Source organism: Bos mutus, chromosome 1, assembly GCF_027580195.1.
Source record: "Bos mutus isolate GX-2022 chromosome 1, NWIPB_WYAK_1.1, whole genome shotgun sequence".
In the NCBI taxonomy this organism is placed as follows: domain Eukaryota; kingdom Metazoa; phylum Chordata; class Mammalia; order Artiodactyla; family Bovidae; genus Bos; species Bos mutus.
In genome coordinates, this window is record NC_091617.1 from 129,163,097 (window position 1) to 129,182,565 (window position 19,469).

At 39.3% G+C, this 19,469-nt stretch overlaps 1 protein-coding gene across 1 annotated transcript in view; it reads left to right on the top strand.

Moving 5' to 3' along the window:
* The window catches only part of PIK3CB (phosphatidylinositol-4,5-bisphosphate 3-kinase catalytic subunit beta), a 178,881-nt gene that overhangs the window by 41,228 nt on the left and 118,184 nt on the right, over window positions 1-19,469 (top strand). The window contains exon 2 of the mRNA XM_070375585.1: window positions 7,405-7,510. The gene's annotated coding sequence lies outside the window, so the exon portion shown is untranslated. The remainder of the gene's footprint in view (window positions 1-7,404; window positions 7,511-19,469) is intronic.

Consider the following 19,469-nt stretch of genomic DNA (forward strand, 5'->3'; position numbering starts at 1 on the left):
GAGCATTCTAGTAAATATCTTTTGATGAAATGTATACACATTTCTTTTGGATTTATATCTAGGGTGGAATTTCTATGTCGTAAAGTAATGTAGATTTCCGTTGCTGTACATTTTCAACAAGCCTGGGTATTATTATTTTCTTTAATTTTTACCCATTCTGATGGGTACACACATGGTATCTTATTGTGGTTTTAATTTTTATTTTCCAGAGTACTAATAAAATTGCCAATTTCCCCCTTTATATTTACTGACTGTATTGGTCCATTCAGAAACTGTATTTTTAAAAAAGCCAGAATATATAATCTCCATCTGTAAAAAGAAAGACTAACAAACTCATACACTAATAGTCTTAATCTGATTATTTCTTGGATAATCAAGAAGTATTCGATTTCATGGGTATCAAAGAAACTTTTTTTGGGAGGAGAGCTGGACCACTCAGCATGTGGGATACCAGCTCCCACGTGATCTCTCACTAGAATTGATTCTGTGCCTTCTGCAGTGGAAATGCAGAGTCCTAAGTTCTTGCCTGGAGAATCCCAGGGATGGGGGAGCCTCGTGGGCTGCTGTCTATGGGGTCGCACAGAGTCGGACACGACTGAAGTAACTTAGCAGCAGCAGCAACCACTGGACCACCAGGGAATTCCCTCAAAGAATATTCTGAGTGTTCTAATTGCATTTTATAAAAATAAGTGTTAGAATAGAGATTACATTCCTTTGATGTAGGGCTAGGACTTTTTGGTAGTATGTGAGGAATGCTCTTGGTCCAGTAGGGAAAGGAGAGAGATGAGCACCTCCACCATGAAGTGATTTTTAGAATTTAATTTTTAATTTTATCATTTTTATGGACTTCCCTGGTGATCTTGTGGTTAAGAATCCCCCTGCTAATGTGGGGGACATAGGTTTGATCACGGGTCCAGGAAGATTACCCATGTCAAAAAGCAACTAAGCCAAACTACTGAAGCCTGAGTGCCTAGAGCCTCTGCTCCTCAACAAGAGAAGCCAATGCAATGAGGAGCCTGTGCATTGCAGCAAAGAGTAGTCCCAGCTCTCCACAACTAGAGAAAGGCTGCACACAGCAATGAAGATCCAGCGCAGCCAAAAATAAGTATTTTAAGAATTGTTATTTTTATTTTTTTCCAAAGTTAATAACTAACTTTATTTATTTTTTAAAATTTATTTATTTATTTTTTTACTTTACAATATTGTATTGGTTTTGCCATACATCAACATGCATCTGCCACGGGTGTACACGTGTTCCCCATCCTGAACCCCCCTACCAGCTCCCTCCCCATACCATCCCTCTCGGTCATCCCAGTGTACCAGCCCCAAGCTTCCTGTATCCTGCATCGAACCTGGACTGGTGATTCATTTCTTATATGATATTATACATGTTTTAATGCCATTCTCTCAAATCATCCCCCCCTCCCTCTCCCACAGAGTTATTTTTAAAATATCAACATTGTTTATTGGTTTATTTTATTGAGATAGTCAGTCTAAAATATTAGTTTGTATTAGTTTGCAGGTATATGTACAACATAATGATTCAAATATTTTATCATTTATACTCCATTTATAGTTCTTGTAAAATATTGACTAAACTCCCTGTGCTGTACAGTATATCCTTGTAGCTTATTTATTTTATGTATAATAGCAACGGTGAAGATCGCTCAGTCGTGTCCGACTCTTTGTGACCCCATGGACTGTAGCCTACCAGGCTCCTCTGTCCATGGGATTTTCCAGGCAATAGTACTGGAGTGGATTGCGATGTCCTCCAGAGAACTTCCGACCCAGGGATTGAACCCGGGTCTCCCATATTGTAGACAGACGCTTAGTCTGAGCAACAGGTCAGTTTATTTCTCTCCCTGAGTTTTTGTGTCGTCATAACAAAGATTTTGCATCAAAGACTAATTATAATTACTATAGCTCAAGCAAGCAGGATTTCTCAGCTCTTGTCTTGTTGTAACAAGAATTTGAAACAACAGACTGGTTACAGCTCAGGCAGACAGAATTTTATTAAGGAGACAGTGGATAGTAAACACCGGAGACTTGGGAGACCTGAAACCCTGAAGGAGAAGCAGCAATCCCTCTTGGCTTTCTTTTTGTACTTCTTCTTGGTTCTACCCTGTGCAAAATAGGGCTTGTACCCGCCACCAGTCAGGAAAGGGAATGCAAATTGGGTGTACGTTCAAGGCCAGTCAGGGAAGGGGTTATGTCTGGGACCCAGCCAAATTGGGCTGTTACATGTTCATCTAGTTGGGCGTGGACTGTTTTGATTGACAGTTGCATGTGACATAACAACAAGCTCTATGTCTTTCCGATAATTCAGTCTGTTATAATCAGTTGTATGTATGTGTAGAATATTTATGAACCCATAATGGGTTCCTGGCTGCGTAAGGTTACTTGAGGACACAGCTTTGCATCAGTGGCTCTTGTGTCCCAGTTGGAGAAGCCCCTTTGGCTAGTTTGTATCCACATTGTGCCTGGGGCGCATGGGCAGGACTTGGAATGATCTCTGTGGTTATTTTTTGTAGCATATCTGTGAGCTCTCCTGGGCGTGTCTTAGGTGGGGTTTAGAGATCAGCTTGCATCCTTTTCAATAGGCTACTTCTCTATTGTTCATGCCTAACTTCCTGTGTGTGTTCAGTTCAGTTCAGTCTCTCAGTCGTGTCGGACTCTGCGACCCATGAATCGCAGCACGCCAGGCCTCCCTGTCCATTACCATCTCCCGGAGTTCACTCAAACTCACGTCCATCGAGTCGGTGATGCCATCTCATCCTCTGTCGTCCCCTTTTCCTCCTGCCCCCAATCCCTCCCAGCATCAGAGTCTTTTCCAGTGAGTTAACTCTTCACATGAGGTGGCCAAAGTACTGGAGTTTCAGCTTTAGCATCATTCCTTCCAAAGAAATCCCAGGGCTGATCTCCTTCAGAATGGACTGGTTGGATCTCCTTGCAGTCCAAGGGACTCTCAAGAGTCTTCTCCAACACCACAGTTCAAAAGCATCAATTCTTCAGCACTCAGCCTTCTTCACAGTCCAACTCTCGCATCCATACATGACCACTGGAAAAACCACAGCCTTGACGAACCTCCGAAATCAGATTGATTATATTCTTTGCAGCCGTCCATAGTTCATCAGGCACTCTATCTATTAGATCTAGTCCCTTAAATCTATTTCTCATTTCCACTGTATAATCATAAGGGATTTGATTTAGGTCATACCTGAATGGTCTCGTGGTTTTCCCTACTTTCTTCAATTTAAGTCTGAATTTGGCAATAAGGAGTTCATGATCTGAGCCACAGTCAGCTCCTGGTCTTGTTTTTGCTGACTGTATAGAGCTTCTCCATCTTTGGCTGCAAAGAATATAATCAATCTGATTTCGGTGTTGACCATCTGGTGATGTCCATGTATAGAGTCTTCTCTTGTGTTGTTGGAAGAGAGTGTTTGCTATGACCAGTGCATTCTCTTGGGAAAATTCTATTAGCCTTTGCCCTGCTTCATTCTTTATTCCAAGGCCAAATTTGCCTGTTATTCCAGGTGTTTCTTGACTTCCTACTTTTGCATTCCAGTCCCCTGTAATGAAAAGGACATCTTTTTTGGGTGTTAGTTCTAGAAGGTCTTGTAGGTCTTCATAGAACTGTTCAACTTCAGCTTCTTCAGCATTACTGGTTGGGAAATAGACTTGGATTACTGTGATATTGAATGGTTTGCCTTGGAAACAAACAGAGATCATTCTGTCGTTTTTGAGATTGCATCCAAAGTACTACGTTTTGGACTCTCTTGTTGACCACGATGGCTACTCCATTTCTTCTGAGGGATTCCTGCCCGCAGTAGTGGATAATAACGGTCATCTGAGTTAAATTCACCCGTTCCAGTCCATTTTAGTTCTCTGATTCCTAGAATGTCGATGTTCACTCTTGCCATCTCCTGTTTGACCACTTCCAATTTGCCTTGATTCATGGACTTAACATTCCAGGTTCCTACGCATCAAACCTTGCTTCTATCACCAGTCACATCCACAACTGGGTATTGTTTTTGTTTTGGCTCCATCCTTTCATTCTTTCTGGAGTTACTTCTCCACTGATCTCCAGTTGCATATTGGGCACTCACCGACCTGGGGAGTTCCTCTTTCAGTATCTTATCATTTTGCCTTTTCATATGTTCATGGGGTTCTCAAGGCAAGAATACGGAAGTGGTTTGCCATTCCCTTCTCCAGTGGACCACATTCTGTCAGACCTCTCCACCATGACCCGCCCATCTTGGGTGGCTCCACGGGCATGGCTTAGTTTCATTGAGTTAGACAAGGCTGTGGTCCTAGTGTGATTAGATTGACTAGTTTTCTGTGAGTATGGTTTCAGTGTGTCTGCCCTCTGATGCCCTCTTGCAACACCTACCATCTTACTTGAGTTTCTCTTACCTTGGACGTGGAGTATCTCTTCATGGCTGCTCCAGCAAAGCGCAGCTGCTGCTCCTTACCTTGGACGAGGGGTATCTCCTCACTGCCGTCCCTCCTGACCTTGAACGTAGAGTAGCTCCTATTGGTGTGTATTAGATGTTTCCAACTCTTTGCGTGTGTGTGTGTGTGTGTGTGTGTGTGTGTTACTCAATTGTGTCCGATTCTTTGCAACCCTATGGACTAGAGATCTCCATGCTCCTCTGTTCATGGAATTCTCCAGGCAAGAATATGGGGGAGTGGGTTGCCATTACCTTCTCTTGGGGATCTTCCCCCTTCTGGGGGTCTTCCACATAACAATAGTTTGTATTTCTTTATCCCCTGCGGCAGTCACCACCCCCCCATCGTTAGTTTGTATATGTGAGTTTGTTTCTTTTTTATGTTGGAATGTAGATTTTTTTTTTTTTTTTAATTTTGACTGTGCTGGGTGTCATTGGGTCTTGCAGGCTTCTCTAGTTGTGGTGCTCTGTGTGGGGGTTTTGGTATCATCATGTGCCGTTCTCAGTGCTTTTGGATGAGCTTTTGAAATTCTCCCCCCCACCCCCACCCCTTTAAAATTTAGGGTTAGGGTTATGGTTAGGGTTAAAGGTTAGAAGTTCTCTTAGTAAGTTCTGTTTTGACAATAAAGTTTTGAGTGGATCTTCATGTGTTAGGTTATTAATAACATTGTTTAAATCTAAAGGATACTAGGAACTTTAAGAATAAATTGTATTTAATTCTGTGTTTGAGTAAGTCAGAGTAATTGACTGTTGAACAAGAGTAAGCAGTATACTTACATTCATTTATAGCCTGTATTAAATTATTTATTACTTTTTGCTTTCCTTTTCTCTTTTCCCTTTTAAATAGACTTTTTTTTTTTTTTTTTGGTTTGTTTTAAAGAGCAGTTTTAGTTTTACAGTAAAATTGAATGGGAAGTGCATAGTTCCCATATATGCAACCTTCCCCCGCCCCCCTCCCCCTCACCCGGCCACATAGCCTCCCTCACTGTCAACATCCTGCACCAGCATGTTGGTAATTTTTGAGTTGACTAATTCCCTTACTTTTGGGAAAGTAAGCAGTTTGATATATGTTGACATTACTCTAAAATTATAACATTCCTTTCCTTTTAGAAAGCATATCATTGACCTTATTTCAAAAGCAAAGAAACCAAGACTGGAATTAAATTATTTGCTTCCTAGCCAAATTTTGTTTTGAAGTTTTCAAATGAAGATTTTCAAGTTTAATAGCAACAGTTATGCTCTCCTTTGATTCCTGCTAACATTCAGAAAACGAAGATCATGGCCTCCGGTCCCATCACTTCATGGCAGATAGATGGGGAAACAGTGGAAACAATGGCTGACTTTATTTTTCTGGGCTCCAAAATTACTGTAGATGGTGATTGTAGCCATGAAATTAAAAGACGATTGCTCCTTGGAAGGAGAGTTATTTATGACCAACCTAGACAGCATATTAAAAAGCAGAGACATTACTTTGTCAACAAAGGTCCGTCTAGTCAAGGCTATAGTTTTTCCAGTGGTCATGCATGGATGCGAGAGTTGGACTGTGAAGAAAGCTGAGTGCCAAAGAATTGATGCTTTTGAACTGTGGTGTTGGAGAAGACTCTTGAGAGTCCCTTGGACTGCAAGGAGATCCAACGAGTCCATCCTAACGGAGATCAGTCCTGCATGTTCTTTGGAAGGACTGATGTTGAAGGTGAAACTCCAATACTTTGGCCACTTGATTCGAAGAGCTGACACATTCGAAAAGACCCTGATGCTGGGAAAGATTGAGGGCAGGAGGATAAGGGGACAACAGAGGATGAGACGGTTGGATGGTATCACTGACCTGATGGACATGGGTTTGGGTGGACTCTGGGAGTCGGTGATGGACAAGACGGCGTGGCGTGCTGCGGTTTATGGGGTGCAAAGAGTTGGACATGACTGAGCAACTGAACTGACTGACTGGACTGACTGCTACAAATTATAAAATTTGATTTTACCTAGTATTGGAGAGGACATGTTCATATGCTGCTGGTGAATTGGTAAGGTGATCCAGTTGAAGGCACTTGGGCATTTTTGATAGATGAGAATTTGGATGCCCTGTGACCCACCAGTTTCCCACTTTGCATATCCCAAAGACAGTCTTGTAAAAATATACCTGGCGACTTGAATAGTAATGTTGATAAAAGCAAAAAAGTAAGGCATACATGTTTGTCAACAGAATACATAAATAGATTGTGGCATATTTATATTATGGAATACCATATAAGGCAGTGAAAATGTAACATGGATAAAACATAGAAAAATATCACGTGAAAAAATTCACATCCCCAAATATTTCATTCAGCATACCAGTTTATCAAGCTGAAAAAATGATGATGGGTTGGGGGAGGACACATACCTAAACAAAATACTATTTAAGGACATATGCATATGTGACAGTGTTATATTTTAAAAAATGATGGGATAATACATAATTAGGATGAAGGTTAGGAGGACAGAAGCACTTAGATTATGTTATTGGTGTTCTTATGTGACGTGGTGATTTACAATTTACTGTGTTCATTTTATGCTTGCTTACATTCATCTTTCCATATATTTTGTGTGTGTCAAAGATTACATTAAAGAAGTAAGGGGAAAGCTACTCGTGGTTAGCCACTTATGATGTAGATGGAGGGGTGGCTTGGGAAGTAGAAAGATAACTAGTATATTACAGAAAAGAGGTTTCAAGAAGTAGGAGGTGATTTACATAAGAGATCAGATAGGTGAATAGGATATGAACTTAATTCCCTTTCAGCTCTAACATTTTGTTAAATATTGTGGTTTATGTGTTTTCTTTGTTTTTCCCATATTTAAAATTACGGAGTTATAAGCAATTACGGAGTTATAAGCAATTATGTTATATAAGTGATATAATTATTTTTAATTTAGTCCATTTAGGTATTAATATTTTTTATCTTTACCCTTTTTTCTGTAGTGTATCTTCTAATCTGAAAAAGTCTTCCATGAAAACTTCACTTTCAAAAAAACAAGTAATACCGTCTATTTTTCTAAAACACTGAAATGGGAGCTCTTATTTCAAGGTAAGTATGAGTTTTACATCTTTATCAATTATTTTTTCAGTAGTTAAATATAGAAGGAAGATCTGAATATTGGTTACATTTTAAAATCATTTAGTTCTTCTAGGGTGGACATAGGAAGGAAATTGTAAGCTTTGTTTTAAGATTGATACTTAAGATTATGTTTACCACATATTTTAACACAGCTTCATGAAGGAGAGAGGAGGGGTCAGTGGTATTTAAAGATTTTTAGAGAGGTTAATTAAAAACTGAGAGCTTTTCGAATTTAGCAGTTAAGAGGTCATTGCTGGATGGTTAGAGGCCATTTTCCGTCTATGATTGTTGCTAAAAGTAAGTTTGCAGTAGATAGTGAAGAGAAGTTGAAAAAGTGAACATTTTACCTCTTAAGTGATTTATTAAACCAATATATGGTATGTACTTAGTATGTAGCAATCATTTCTCTAAGCACTGTAGTTATAGTGTATAACTATTAACATACATATATTATATATATGTATGTATAAACCAATATATATCTTGGTTCAAGCTTCTTATAAAGAATTTAATGCCCAAATATTTCCCTCCAGCTTTATTTAGATGTAATTGACAGACAACATTGTGTATTTGCTGAACTATTTTTATGCCTTTTTTTTTTTTTTAACTGTTTTGTGTGTTGATTTACATAGTCTACCCTAGTTATACCATTAACAGGGTCCAGATATTCCGTGCCTGGGTATAACTTGTTTGTTATACAGGGCTCGTAGTCTAGCAGGCAAGTTAGGTGTTTAACAGCACTCATCACTGTGATAAGTGCTGCTAAGTCACTTCAGTCGTGTCCGACTCTGTGCGACCCCATAGACAGCAGCCCACCAGGCTCCCCCATCCCCGGGATTCTCCAGGCAAGAACACTGGAGTGGGTTGCCATTTCCTCCTCCAATGCATGAAAGTGAAAAGTGAAAGTGAAGTCGCTCAGTCGTGTCCGACTCTTAGCGACCCCATGGACTGCAGCCTACCAGGCTCCTCCGTCCATGGGATTTTCCAGGCAAGAGCACTGGAGTGGGTTGCCATTGCCTTCTCTGTGATAAGTGCTACAAAAGTGACATAATGATTACCTGAGTTGGGGGTGGGAGTGGATGTTGGTGGTTTGTGAGTTCATTGAGCAGTATAGATTTAAAAGGCAAGTTTGACAGGGCATATGGAAGAGAGAAATCATGTATATGAATGTAGGATTTTGAGTAGCATAAGAAAAGTAAGGAAACCACAAAGAAAGACTGGTTATTATGGGGCAAGCAGATGGGACTGTAACATGAATTCTGTTAGACCTATTTTGATTTTGGAAGTACAGGTAGAACTTTCAGTGTTTCTCCCTAAATGTGGAAATACGAGACTAAAATTTAGAAAAATGATAATTTAGGGCCCAAAGATACAAACTTTGGAGTAATTCACATGGAGCTTAAGCTGTGGAAGTAGGTAACATTTCTAGTATCCTAGCAGAGAGAAAAAGGTAAAGCACAGAACTTTTAGAAATGCTTATTGTAAATATTGGTGTTAAAAAGAATCAATAAAGGAAGAATAAGAAAAGTATGAAGAAGGATGAGATGCTTATAAAGATTATGGATTTTAATACCCTAGAAGGGCATTAAGATTAATTAAATTCAATAACCTATCTAAGGTATAAACATAACCTAATAATTAATAATTATTAGGTTAATTATATAATAAAGTAACATAGTAATTAGTATGAGATTCTTGATCTGCGAGAACAGATTGAATAGACCAAGATGAGTTATAAGAGGTTAAGCAAATGGTTTTACAAAATACAAAGAAGCATGAAGAATAAAATAGAATGTTTTTCAAGAAGTTTGTGCAGGAAATAAGACAGCAATCATTGGGAAAGTTAGCCACGTGGAAGATATTTTAGCATTTTGTGTGTGTGTGTGCGCGCGCATGTTCAGTCATGTCCAACTCTCCGACCCCATGGACTGTACAGGCTCCTCTGTCCATTTTCCAGGTAGAATTTTCCAGGTAGAAACACTGGAGTGAGTTGCTATTTTCTACTCCAGGAGATAAGTTTAATACAATAACACAGATTTTTTTAATACCACAGGAAAGAAGGAAGTGTAGAAAAAGGTGAATTGGATACATGGAGGGCTTGTAATTCCTGATGGATAAATTTATTTGGATTTTATTTTATTTTAAAAATATTTATTTATTTGGCTATGTTGAGTCCTAGGTGTGGCACACAAGGCCTTTCGTTGTGGCACACAGACATTCTCTACTTGGGGAGCGTGGGCCCCAGAGCATGGGGGTTTCAGTAGAGGCGCACACGGCTCTCAAGTTGTGGTATGGGCTCTGGAGTGTATAGACGCAGTAGTTGTGGCTCACAGATTCAGCTGCTCCCTGAACAGGAATTGAACCTGTGTCCCTTGCATTGCAAGATAGATTCTTAACCACCGGACCACCAGGGAAGTCTCTGTTTAAATTGTAAAATGTGCATAACAAAATTGATCATTTGACTATTATTATTTTCATTTGGTATGGTAAGTTAACATTTGCTATATATGAATTAGGTATGCTTCTTCATGTGTACAAAGCATCTGAATGTTCAGTTTCATCTGTACAGTCATTGCTCGCTTTTCTTTACTTAGAGCAGATACAGAGACTGAGAAATATTGAAAGAATTAATTGTTTCATTTCATATTGTCAAGGGTCCCTTCTCTTGCTGTTGCTTCTATCTATAAATTGAGAAAGAGTACTCCCTTTTTAAAAACTTTAATAAAAAGGAGATTTCCAAACCACATTGTGATTGACTAAGAGATGGTGTCAGAGTACAGAAGTAACAAAAAGGTCTTAAAGACCTTTTCCTGGGAATTTCCTGGCAGTCCAGTGGTTAGGACTCTGAGCTTTCATTTCTATGGGCCCATTTCTAGTTGGAAGTCCTAGTCATAGTAATTGGTCTTTCACTCACGTATGTCTAGCTGTTTGTGACTCCGTGGACTATAGCCTGTCAGGCTCCTTTGTCCATGGGATTTTCCAGGCAAGAATACTGGAGTGGGTTTCCATTCCTTCTCCAGGGGAACTTCCTGACACAGGGATCGAACCTGGGCCTCCCACATTATAGGCAGATGCTTTACTGTCTGAGCCACAAGGGAAGCCCATTCCTATTTTTACCTTTTTACACTGTTCATGGGGTCCTCAAGGCAGGAATGTTGTAGTGGTTTGCCATTCCCTTCTCCAGTGGGGCAAGTTTTCAGATAAATGAGCTTAAATAAATGTTAAGCCATCCACAGCTCTATATGACTTTATTGTTCTTACTTTATCATCATATTTCATCCTATCAACACCTTCTCTCTAAAATGGAAGTTATCCACATTTTATAGATGAAGGGATCCTTAAACTTGGGATATGTACAAATATGGGCATTTGGAAAGAGCTCAACATGTTCTTCCTAAACATTGGCCATTTTAACTGTTTTTAAGTGTACAATTTCCTGACATAAATATAGTCATGGTATTGTGCACCCATCAGCACTATCCATCTCCACAACTTATTGTATCACCCCCAAACCCAGATAACTCTTATTCTGTGAAGTTGTCTGTCTCTGAGAATTTGCCTGTTCTGTTTAGGGCTTGTAAGTGCAATCATACAGTGTTTGTCCTTTCATGGTTGGTTTATTTCACTTAGCATAGGTGTCCTCAAGGTTCTTCTGTTTAGCATGTATCACAATGTCTCTTTTAAGGCTGAATAAATATTCCATTGTATGTATTAATATGTACCACATTTTGTTTTTCCACCCATCTATTGAGGCAAATTTGACTTGTTTCCACCTTTGGCTATTGTTAATAATACTGCTGTAAACAATGGTAGGAGGCCGTCTATGGGGTTGCACAGAGTCAGACACGACTGAAGTGACTTAGCAGCAGCAAACATGAGTATACAGATATCCATGTGACTGCTTGCATTTCATTCTTTTGGGTTATATACCAAGAAAAGTAGAATTGCTGGATTATATGGTGAAGTGAGGAGAAGGCAATGGCACCCCACTCCAGTACTCTTGGCCGGAAAATCCCATGGACGGAGGAGCCTGGTGGGCTGCAGTCCATGGGGTCGCTAGGAGTCGGACACGACTGAGCGACTTCACTTTCATTTTTCACTTTCATGCATTGGAGAAGGAAATGGCAACCCACTCCAGTGTTCTTGCCTGGAGAATCCTAGTAACGGGGGAGCCTGGTGGGCTGCCGTCTATAGAGTCGTGCAGAGTCGGACACGACTGAAGCGACTTAGCAGCAGCAGCGTGGTGAAGTGAAGTGAAAGTTGCTCAGTTGTGTTCGACTCTTTGTGACCCCATGGACTATACAGTCCATGGAATTGTCCAGGCCAGAATACTAAGAGTGGGTAGTCTTTCCTTTCTCCAGGTGATTTTCCCAACCCAGGAATCGAGCCTAGGTCTCTTGCATTGGGGTCAAATTCTTTACCAGCTAAGCCACAAGGGAAGCCCTGGATCATATGGTAATTCTATTTAAATATTTTAGGAACTACCATATTCTTTCAGTGTTTGTACCATTTTTCATTCCCACCAGAAATATACAAGGGTTTACGGTTTCTTCACATCTTTGTCTGGTTTATAGTGTGTTTTTGATTTTGAGCAGTAGAACATTTTAAGTATATTTCCTTAAAAGAAGGTTTATCATAGATTGTTTTCTAGTAGTCTTAGAAGGAACACAAATCTTCATGCTCTGTTGCCAGGTCAGAACTGGTAAAGAAAGTTGTCACCTGCTGCTGCTGCTGCTGCTGAGTCGCTTCAGTCGTGTCAGACTCTGTGCGACCTCATAGATGGCAGCCCACCAGGCTCCCCTGTCCCTGGGATTCTCCAGGCAAGAACACCTAGTTATTAATAAATTTTAGTGAGAGATCCTCACAAAAATGAAAATTATGGGGCTTTGAAAAGAATGCATTGCCCAAAACTTATTCTGTGTAATCTGACTGTGATGTTTACTGTACTAAGGACCTTTACTTGGCTTAAGAGAAAGCTATGTGTTTTAATTTCTGAGTAGGAATAACTATGATCTCCAAGGATTGGACAGGATGATTAAATGAGTTAGAATGCTTCCCCTCCCCCAACAGATGTATTTGGAAATTGGAAATTTTATAAGGAGGTGGAGAGATTTTCATTGTGTTGTTGACTGACACATTGTCTGTTTAATAGTTGGGAAAGACATTCTTTGTTTAGATGGATAGAAGACCAATCAAAGTTATTAATAAGCAAAAAAAAGTGCTGATGGGATTATAGTTTCTGCAGAGAGGTTTTAAAAACTTTGTACCTTGTTTGCGGTTGTCATTAAGATTTGGAAATATTGAAATAGATTATATTCATTGGCTTCAATATTGTTATAATTTTGCATTTCCTAGGTAAATCTTATGTTTTAACTGCATCATATGGTAATAATAAACTTGAAAAAGTTTATTTTAGAAACTGCTTATCATGTTTTGTGAACATTATGAATAAACTGAATGGTTTAAACTTGTATTCTACTTTTTACTAGTTCCTCTTCTCCCAGTTCATTGCCTCAGGATTCTTTTTGTTTAACATGCACTGGATGTTTATGCATTAGAAAAATGTTCATAAAGATTATATTGTTGAGTGTCTACTGTTTCTGGTTCTTTGATAACATGCTTTTTGCTTTAACTCAGAAAATAACTGTGGTTAGATTGTCATATAGTCTGCCACAGACAGTAAGGATATTGTGATAGAAATTCTGCTCTCTGCGTAGCATGACCTTTCAAAACTGTTTTCTTTGCTGCAAGCATCTCACTTAGCCTTTTGACTGCCACATGACAGAGGAAGTAGTATATATAAAGCGATATAAATGACTGCCTTGTTCTTGTTTATGTTGAGGATGAACTAGTTTTATGCATTATACATAGAGTACATTTTAAGTGTAAGTTTAAAAAAAAATTCTTATTAGAGTATACTTGATTTGCAATACAGTGTTGTGTTAGTTTCAGGTGTACAATAAAATGAATCAATTATACATATATCCACTCTTGTTGTTTTTTTTTTTAAACATTCTTTTCCCATATGGGCCATCACATACTACTGAGTAGATAGGTTTTTATTAGTTACCTATTTTACGTAAAATATTTTATATAGGTATACAGGTAACTAATGAAGTAGTATGTATATGTCAATCTTAATCTCCCAATTTATCCCTCCCTCTTAAGTGTAAGTTTTAAAAGAAAATAATAGTAAATTATAATAGTAAAAATTGAAATGGGAAATCATTTATGTTACTTTGAAGAAAGGTCTAACTTTTGTTTTCAGAGTTTTAAGAATTATTAATTAATGGAGGTTATAATATACAGGTGATGACTACAGATCTACTCTTTTTTGTGGCAAAGATTTTAAAGCAGCTTTGGAATTGTCTTTCTCTTGTTCTTGAAGATTCTTTTTTAGAATGTGAAAGGGTCTAGGGAACCCGAGAAAGCACCAAATTGATTTTAAACTTTAATCTTATTTTCCACTAGTAGCTTAGCTCTGTAATATAAGTACTTATTTATTCATCATTTAGGAAATAGTTACTGAGGTCCTGTATCAGACATGGTGGACAAAGAACTGCAAAGATGACAGAACATGTCTCTGTCATTCAGGAATTCACTATTTAGATTTCAGCAAAAGAGTAGAGCTGAGCAGGATCACAACTCCTTGCTGCAGATGCTAATGTCACTTCCCTCCTGGAATCTAGAGATAAAGACAAAGCTGGTGAGGAGTAGTAGTTAGGGCCATGATGATAGTTAGGATTCTTAGGTAGGAATAATGCTGGAAAGGAAGCAACTGCTGGAGATAGAAAAAATCTAGAGCTTGGGTTTGATTATCATTAACCCTGAGGTCATAGGCACAGTAAAATGGGGAATGGGTTCCCATCAAATGGATTCTTCAGGGTAGGTGCTGCTGAGGAGCTTTACATCTGTTATTGCTGTTAATCCATAAAAAGAGTGTGAAATTTAGCATCTATGCGGAATAGCACATGAGAACCTAAATTTATAATTTAAAGAATGATGAAAAGTGAACAACTCTGCATAACAGCCAGATGAATCATAGGTGTTTTCTTCTATCAGTCTCCCTTCCTCTCCCCAAGCTCTTCTTTACTGAATTTTTGTTATTTTCTTTCTTTTCTTTATAACCTTACTACCTCTGTTCATCTCTATCTCTGAATGATATAAGGCTTTGAGTAAATGGAATCATATTGTATATATTCTTTTTTATTTCTCTGAATATTATTTATACGATTCATTTATGGTACTATGTATAGCTTTAGTAATTTCCTATATTTTAAAATGTATAATTTATTGAACCATTCTGTTCTTTGAAATTTTAGTTCGTTTGGTTGCTCTATGTGTTTATTGTTGCGCGTGGGCTTTCTCTAGCTGCAGTGAGTAGGGGCAGCTCTTCACTGCAGCGTGAAGGCTTCTCATTGGGGCAGCTTCTCTAGTTGAGGACCACAGGCTGTAGGTGTGCAGGCTTTAGTAGTTGTGGCCTACGGGCTCTAGAGCACATGTTCAGTAGTTGTGGCAAACAGGCTTGGTTACTACGCAGCATGTGGAATCTTCCTGGGGCAAGGATCAAACCTGTGTCCCCTGCATTGGCAGGTGGACCCTCATCCACTGTGCCACCAGGGAAGTCCTGATCCATTCTATCAATGCACGTTTAGTTTGTGTCTGCTGCTGCTGCTAAGTCACTTCAGTCGTGTCCGACTCTGTGTGACCCCAGAGACGGCAGCCCACCAGGCTCCCCCATACCTGGGATTCTCCAGGCAAGAACACTGGAGTGGGTTGCCATTTCCTTCTCCAGTGCAGGAAAGTGCAAAGTGAAAGTGAAGTCACTCAGTTGTGTTCGACTCTAGTTTTTGGATATTATGAAAAATTTCGCATTCCACACCCGTGTACATGTGACAACTTGGATAAGAGGTTTCCTGGCATGGATGCCTAGTAAAGGAATTTTTGATGCCAAAATTCTTGGAAGAGGTTGAATCAGTTTACTGTCCCTCCAGATCTATGAAATGGTATCTCATTGTGGTTTAATTCACTTTCCTTGGTGACTAATGATATTTATGGTACATACTCCTGATATGCTAATGGGACTTTTGGCTCCTGTGAAAATTTCTGTTTAATTATTTTGCCCATTTTTCTATTGGGTTTGTGTTCTTTGTATATTCATTTTCTCACTGTGATGTATAAAAATTGTTTATTTGATCAATTTTTATTCACTTGCTTAACATTCATCATTGAGTCTCCTGTTGTTTTTTGCATAAAAATAGTACCTTAATGTGGCCTATCGGAACGTGGATTTGGCCAGCCGCTCCACTACCATTCTGAGTTTCCCTGGTGGCTCAGATGGTAAAGCGTCTGCCTGCAATGCAGGAGACCGGGGTTCAATCCCTGGGTTGGGAAGATCTCCTGGAGAAGGACATGGCAACCCACTCCAGTATTGTTGCCTGGAGAATCCCAGGGATGGGGGAGCCTGGTGGGCTGCCATCTATGGGGTCGCACAGAGTCGGACACGACTGATGTGACTTAGCAGTAGCAGCAGGCCTTTACATATGTTCTTTTTCATTTTGGCTAGCCAATTTCCTCTCTTCAAGACTGTTCAAATATGCCTTTCTCTTGGAAACTACTCTTGGCTCTACCTGCCTCAAATTCATGTACTTTGTGTCTGTATACTTAGGAAAAATATGGTCATTTTAATCAGATGATTAGTCAAGAGGAGAAAGAAAGCTGTCAACATGTCCATTTTTACCAGGGGATTAAAAAGTGTATGTGCAGAGTGATAAACAAGGATGAAAGCTAAATGATGAATGATTTTGGAACATCACAATGGTAGCCTCATCGGTGTCCCCCACTCCTCTTCATAGTTCTGTTTTCTATTTGAATGGAGAAGGGTGATTCAAAAAACACAGTGGTAGAGTACACAGCATTGGACTGAATGTAACTGAGAGAGCACATGTGGGGTTTTTTTTTTTTAATAAATTGAAACAGTTGATGTACAATATTATGTTAGTTTCAGGTGGACTGCATATGATTTGACACATGCATACATTAGGAAAAGGGCTTCCCTGGTGGCTTAGATGGTAAGGAATCCACCTGCTATACAGGAGACTAGGTTTGACCCGTGGCTTGGGAAAGATCCCTCAGAGAAGGGAATGGCTACCCATTCCAGTATTCTTGCTTGGAGAATCACATGAACAGAGGAACCTGGCAGGCTACAGTGTATAGGGTTGGACAGAGTTGGATATGCCTGAAGCGACTTAGCACACACACATATATTATGAAATGATCACCACGATTGGTCTAGTGCCCATCTATCCCTATACAAAGCTATTACAACTTATTATTGACCCTATTCCTTATGCTGTGTATTAGATACTTGTGGCTATTTTTTTAAAAATTATATAACTGGAGCTTTGCATGTTTTACTTCCCTTCACCTGTTTTGCTCACTCCTCACCCCTCTCTCTTGTGGCAAGAGCCTGTTTGTTCTCTACCTGTGAATCTGTTTTCATTTTGTTTATTTAATTTTTACACTCCACATGTGAGTGAGATGATGCATTTGTCTTTTTCTGTCTGACTTATTTTATTTAGCATAATACCCTCTAGATCCATCTGTGTTGTAAAAAATGGCAAGATCGCCTTCCCCCTTTATGGCTAAGTAATATTCCATTATAGATACATATATTACATCTTTATCCAGTTGTCTATTGATGGACGCTTAGGTTGTTTCCATATCTTGACTGTTGTAAGTAATGCTGCAGTGGACATTGGAGTGCATATATGTTTCTGAATTCGAGTTTTGGTTTGTTCTAGGCAAATGCCCAGAAGTGAAATTGTTGGAAGTTCTATTTTTAACTTTTTGAGGAACCTCTGTACTGTTTTTCAATAATGGCTGCTCCAGTATAGTCCCACCAACAGTGCACAAGGGTTTCCTTTTTTCCACGTCCTTGCCAACACTTGTTACTTGGTTTTTTGACAGCAGCCATTCTGACAGGTGGAGGTGGTATGTCATTATTGTTTTGGTGTACATTTCTCTGATGGTTAGTGATGTTGAGCATCTTTTCAGTGTATCTGTTGGCCATCAGAATGTCTTTGGAAAAATGTCTATTCAGGTTCTCTGCCCATTTTGTAATTGGGCTGTTTGCTTTTTGATGTTAAGTTGTATGAGTTTATGGTTTGGATGTTAACCCCTTAATGGATATTGTTTTCAGATATTTTTTCTGATTCAGTGGGTTGCCTTTTCATTTTGTTGATACTTTGCTTTGCTGTGCAGGAAAAGTTTGATGTAATCCCGCTTGTTTATTTTTGGTTTTGCTCCCTTTGTTTGAGGAGACATACCCTGCAAATATTGCTAAGGCCAATGTCAAAGAGTGTGCATCCTGTGTTTTCTTGTACAAGTTTTATGGTTTCAGACATTTAAGTCTTTAATCAACATTATGAATTAATTTTTGTATTCTGTATGAGAAAGTAATTCAGTTTGATTCTTTTTCATGTAGCTGTCCAGTTTTTTGAACACCATCTATTGAAGAGGCTGTCTTTTCTTCATTGTTTGTTCTTACCTCCGCCTCCTTTGTCATAGATTAGTTGACATATAAGTGTGAATTCATTTCTGAGTTCTCTATTAGGTTCCTTTGATCTGTGTGTCTGTTTTTGTGCTAGTACCATACTGTTTTGTTCTGTGTTTTGGCCACGCTGCATGGCTAGTGGGATCTTAATTCCCTGACTAGGGTTTGAATCTGGAACCTTGGCAGTAAAAGCACAGAGTCCTAACCACTTTTTCAAAAATATGTGTTTATTTGGCTGCACTGGGTCTTAGTTGCAGCATCCAAGATCTTTAGTTGCGGCATGAAGGGGCTATGAAAACTGTACACAGAAGCATTTTGTTATTCATTGTTGGATAGGTTATGAGGAAAATTGGTTGACAGGGAAGTTTTATTTATTTTTGTTTGTTTTAATTAAGAACTTCTTTTGGTAGTTTTATTAATTCGTTTTTGACTTTCCTGGCTCTTTGTTGCTGTGTGGGCTTTTCTCTAGGTGTGATGAGCAGGGGCATCTCTAGTTGCAGTGTGTGGGCTTCTTAATGTGGTGGCTTCCCTTGTTGGAGAGCACAGGCTCTGGGGTGCGCGGGCTTCAGTAGTTGGGGCTCTTGGGCTCTAGAGCGCAGGCTTAATAGTTGTGGTGCATAGGCTTAGTTCCTCTGCAGCATGTGCTATCTTCCCGGACCAGGGATCAAACCCATATCTCTTGCACTGGCAGGTGGATTCTTTACCACTGAGCCACCAGGGAAGCCCAAGGAAAAGTTTTAAAACAGACAAATTCTTGCATAGACCAAACTTAGAGAGTGTGGAGAAGGGTAATCCTGAAATGGTTTGGGAGAAATGCTAGCTTTTTAGGATTCTCATTTAATTTTTACATCCTACAATTTAATGTTGAAAATGACAGCAGATGGAAATAACTAAAAGGTTTGGCGCCTGTAACAGCGCTTTTTTCTACAGCTGTAAGCTATTTAAAATTCTTCTCGTGTTACTGTTTGCCATTCAGATGGCTTTCTGGCACTGAATCAGTTCCTAGATGCGAGGGCTGTTGGGTAGTTACTCACCGGCCTCCCTACACACTTGTACACTCTGGTTCATGACTCACCCTCACAGCACTTATATGTGGGTACCCTTTGCTATACAGTAATTTTTAATTGTTTGATGTCACTTGTTATAAACAAGTACCGTACTTGATTATGATTTCTCAAATCAAGATTTGTTGTCATGTAAAAAGAAAAGAAAACCCACCCTAGTTAATCTGTTGGTTCTATTGCTACAGGACTGAAAAACAGAAGCAGTAGTTGTCCAGACTGTGAAACTTTTGTCTGAAGTATGTATCCCATAATAGGTACAAAGTATATCCACTAAGCCAGGATTATAATATTTGCTTCACTTTGCAGTTTG